The sequence below is a fragment of the Notamacropus eugenii genome, chromosome 7, assembly GCF_028372415.1.
Source record: "Notamacropus eugenii isolate mMacEug1 chromosome 7, mMacEug1.pri_v2, whole genome shotgun sequence".
Classification (NCBI taxonomy): domain Eukaryota; kingdom Metazoa; phylum Chordata; class Mammalia; order Diprotodontia; family Macropodidae; genus Notamacropus; species Notamacropus eugenii.
Window position 1 is genome coordinate 134,648,180 of NC_092878.1, and position 5,256 is coordinate 134,653,435.

General features: G+C 39.2%; 1 pseudogene; it reads left to right on the forward strand.

Moving 5' to 3' along the window:
* Nucleotides 1-2,069: 2,069 nt before the first annotated feature.
* On the forward strand, nucleotides 2,070-5,017 carry LOC140513196 (casein kinase I pseudogene; annotated as a pseudogene).
* The last annotated feature ends 239 nt before the right edge of the window (nucleotides 5,018-5,256 follow it).

Consider the following 5,256-nt stretch of genomic DNA (forward strand, 5'->3'; position numbering starts at 1 on the left):
CAAATATTGCATTAGATCACCTATTCCTTCTCTATTTATGGGAAGGAATAAACATGAATTGTTCATGGATACGGATAGGTTATGACCTGTGTCACTGGAAAATGTGGGGTGTCCAAACTATTGAGATCACAGATTGATTGGAGTATTGGGATATCAGAATCTGATTGTATATTAGTCATATTATCACAGTTGTATTAAGCACTTATTTTATCCTTTTGTATAAAATAAATATGAGAGGCCTGCACAGCAGAAAGATTACTAAAATTAAAATCAAGAGACTTTTGTTTCTACTTTCACTTCACCAGGGACTCCCTGTATTTAAATAATTCTTTCTTTTCTTCTTCCTTCCTTCCTTCTTTCCTTCCATCCTTCCTTCCTTTCTTTCCTTCCTCCATCTTCTCTGTCTTCCTGTTTGCTTCTCCCTTCCGCCCATCCTTCCTTACTCTTCCTTTCTTCCTTACTCTTTCTTCACCCATTATTTAGTGTGTGAGAGTCCCTCTATCATTGCAAATCAGCCCTTGGTCTATAACTTAGTCCTTTTATTGGTTTCCATAAAACTTACTTATTTTTTATTCTTTTTTAAGTTACAAATTCTCTTCCTCCTATTCTTTCCCTCACCCACTGAGAACACAAGAGAAATAAAACCTATAACAAATATGTATCATCATGCAAAATACATTTCTGTGTGAGCCTTGTTTAAGAAAGAGAGACAAAAAGGGAGGAAGAAAGGAATGGAAGGAAGGAAAGAAGGAAGGAAGGAAGGAAGGAAGGAAGGAAGGAAGGAAGGAAGGAAGGAAGGAAGGAAGGAAAGAAGGGAGAAAAATAAAGAAAGAGAAATGACTGAGAGAAAGTACACTTCAATCTGCACTCTGAATCTATCATTCCTCTCTCTGGAGGTGGATAGCATGTGCTATCAGGAATCCTTTGGGATTGTGGTGGATCACTGTCTTGATCAATAACTGAGCCTTTTAAAACTGATTAGCTTTACAACATTGCCATTACTATGTGAATTGTTCTGCTGGCTTTGCTCACTTCACTTTGCATCAGGTCGTAAAGGTCTTCCCAGGATTTTATGAAAAACTGCTCCTTGTTTCTTACAGCACAATAGCAATTCATCACAGTCATAATCCACAACTTGGTCAACCATTCCCCAACTGATAAATATCTCCTAAGTTTTCAATTATTTGCCACCACGTGAATATGTACAAATACACACAAGCACACATATGTGTGTACATACATGTATATATGTAAAATGTACGGTGTGTGTGTATTTGTTCATATGGGTCCTTTTCTTCTTCCTTTGATCTTTTTGGTCTATAGGCCTGCTATCAGGTCAAAAGGTATTCACTAAATAGCCTTTCTGGCATAAATACAAATTACACTTATTCACAGCTCCACCAACAATCTGTTAGTGTACCTGTTTTCCCTCCGGCCTGTCATTTTTCTTTTTGTCATCTTAGACAATCTGATAGTGTGAGATAGTACATCACAGTTTGGTAATTTATAGTTTTAAAGAATGTTTTGAAAGAATGAGACATCAAAGACACTTTCCAAGATCACATAGCTCCCATGTCAATAGCTTGTATACTAGAGGCAGAATTTGAGTCAGGTCTTTCTGATTTATAGGTCAGCTGTCTTTCTATACCACACTGTCTACTCTAATATCATTTTTTTTTTTAGAATAATATCTCATTTTTCCCAATTACATGTCAAAACAACTATTAACTCTAATCTCCATTTTTACAAATGTGAAAATGAAATGAGCCTAACTTGTATGTGTGATACATGATGAGAGGGAATGCCCCCCATCCTTCATTGCACACACACTTTAGAGGTTGAAGAGCAGCTGTAAAAGATATTGAGAAACTAAACAGCTGAGAAAAAAAAGAGTTCAAGAAGTGGTAGGCATGAGAACATCATATGGACAAAAGCTACTGAGAACCTTATAAAGAAATTATCCTAGATATAGAGCTGAAATTGACCTTAGAGGTGACTAAGCCCAGCTTCCTCATTTGTAATTATGAGGAAAATGAGACCCAGAGTGCTTAAGTGACTCATCTTTGGTCAGTCACACAGGTAGGAAGGGTCAGTAATCATCCACAGGTGCTCCTGCTCCAAAAACTGCCCTTTTTTCACTGAATTGTTCTGTGTTGCAAGAGCTGCAGGAGAACTGCCCAGGAACTATGCTAAGTCCTCCCCCACCCCATTGTGAGGGTAAACTGTAAATAGGAGTTTGAAGGAGGAGGGCGGGGACAAGCTCAAGAACTGGGATGGGATTGAAGCTATGGAGAAGACAGGAAATAAGTAATAATACCAATTCATCCATCTGTTTTGCCTTCTCTATGGCTCCAAGAGGAAAGAACAACTGAAGGAAGAAAGATGAAAATGTATTTGTCCGCTAATTCTGGGGGAGAGCTTAGTAGTAGGAGTCCATCAAAGGTAAATTCTTTGTGAAGGTCAGTTTCATAAGGGTGGGGATAGCTCGTAAAGCTACAACTGAAAAGGTATTCAAGGGTCATCTACTCCAACCCCTTTCATTTTACAGATGAAGAAACGGAAGTCCCCTAAGGGTTAAGTGACCAGCACCAAAATCTCCCCATTTTTCCCGAGGTGGGGTTTAAACCTCACCAATCAAGTCCCAAACCAATGCGCTTTTCACAGTACCGTGTTGCCTTCCTTCAGCTCTCTTCCTCCTCGTTAGTTCTCCTCGGTTTCCAAATCAGTAATTCGGTTCTCTGGGGCAAAGGAGCTTGGATTTATACCTTAAAAAGTGTCAGGAGTAAAAAGGCAAGTCTGCTAGGGAAACTCAATGGGTTCCCCAGTGCCACACTGTTCAAGACCGCAAGTCCTCATTGTGATTTGGTTTGAGTTTTATTGTGATGCACCAATCATTCCAGTTAAAGTGGAAGACCAGACTGGGGTCTGGACTGGGGAAAGAAGGCATGAGTAAACCTGGTAAGGGGGTGGTGAGCTATTGACACAGTGACCTTGGTGCTGACAGGTGGGCGGCTTGTGGCCCCAGACAGCGGCAAAGGAACGCCTCATTTCCCTCCCTCTCTCCCCTCTTCCCCATCACCAGGTTCTTTTTTAGCCCAGGATCTTGCCTTTGGAAGCCACAGAGGCAGTTGTGGCTCTTGGCTGGGATACTGGGAAAAGCTGCCTACCATATAGTCTTAAAAAGTGGAACCTCTGGGGACTCTTTCTCCGCTTGCTGATAACCCAGTGGAAGGGTTCCATTTTTGTTTTCTTAAATCAATTTCTTGACCCCAAGAATCCCTTCCCAATACCCTACATGCCTTGTGAGTGAGCCCTGGTGTACACCAGCTCCTATTCCTACGTCCCCATAGCCCTGGGAAACCTCTCTCTTCTTCCATTTTCAGGATGAATATCAGCAAAAGCACCGAGTCCCCATTAATTTTTGGAGGAAAATATAAACTGGTACGGAAGATCGGGAATGGCTCCTTCGGAGACATCTTCCTGGCAGTCAACATCAACAGTGGCGAAGAAGTGGCGGTAAAACTTGAATCACAGACATCCAAGCATCCTCAACTGTTCTTCGAAGCCAAACTGTATAAGATTCTTCAAGGGGGGTCAGGCATTGCCCACATAAGATGGTATGGTAGGGAAAAGGGTCACAATGTCCTAGTCATGGACCTACTGGGACCCAGTCTTGAAGAATTGTTTAATATATGCTCCCGAAAGTTCACACTGAAAACAGTACTCATGTTAGCTGACCAGATGATCAGTAGAATCCAATACATGCATACAAAGAATTTTATACATAGAGATATTAAACCAGATAACTTCCTTATTGGCACTGGTCGTCACTGTAACAAATTATTCATTATTGACTTTGGTTTAGCCAAAAAGTATAGAGACAGCAAAACAAAGGAACACATACCATATAGAAAAGATAAAAATCTCACTGGCACTGCCCGTTATGCCAGCATCAATGCCCACCTTGGCATTGAGCAGAGTCGTGGGGATGATATGGAATCTCTAGGCTATGTATTGATGTATTTTAACAGGACCAGCCTGCCCTGGCAAGGACTAAAAGCTGCAACAAGGAAGCAAAAGTATGAAAAGATTATAGAAAAAAAGATGTCCACTCCTGTGGATTCTTTATGTAGTGGATTTCCTCCTGAATTTGCAACATATCTGACCTATTGTAGGGGACTCCACTTTGAGGAAGCCCCAGATTATTTTTATCTAAGACAGTTATTTCGGACTCTTTTCAAGTCTCTGAATTACCAATATGACTACTTATATGACTGGATATTACTGAAGCAGAAAGAGACTCAGGAAACAGCCTCTTCTAGCCTTCCAAATCCACAACCACAGAGTTCCACAGTTTGCCAAGCAGGAAAAGGAGCAGATTAAGGAGAAGAGATGATCTGAGCTGGCCTTATTACATACCAAACATAGACAGTTTAGTTCCTATCCACACACATGTGCCAGTGGTTGTGGGCAAACCATTCACTGGGTGTAAAGAAGTTATTTTTACTATAAGCTGACTCTTGATAGCAATAGTAATGCTGCATCCTGAGTCTTCCCTATTATAACTGGGAATATTGATGGCCATAGTAAAACAATGTTCAGCTTTTGATTGATCTTTTTTCAAGATGGAAAAGGTAACTAAATGGTTGATATACAAATGCTGGCTCTGAAGAAATTGTGCCTATGCAGATTTTTGTTTGCTTTCTTTTTGAACTCAGCTGCTTTGAGATTTTACTTCAGGAGAAAGGCATGAACATCTTTAGCCACAGTTGTGAAAATTGTCAATGCTCAAAATGGGGCATTCATGGTTTATTTCCTTCTTGGGGTCTGCAAGCTGTAAACATAAATATTTTTAACATTTTGGAGGACTTTATTGTAATCCAAGATTCCACTTTTTAAGTATACAAAAGACTCTGCCTGCTTGTAATTGTAGAAATAACAGCAACTAAAGGGAAGACTTAAGAAAAACTGAGTTTCCTTAGAATTCTGCATTAATAAAAGTTCTTGGTATTAAAAACAAGAGTATATTTGTTTCACAATTGTAGCTAGGATATTACTAATAAACCTATATATGAAAAATACAGTACATTTATAATTCTGTTATTTCTATTTTATATGATATTTTGTTCACATTTTATAATATGTATTATTTATGTAAAAGTTATACTGTGGTTTATGTTTATTATTTTATATCATTTATATTTATGTAAATGTATCATTTATATGCAAATGCAAATTATTACACGCCTATCTCAT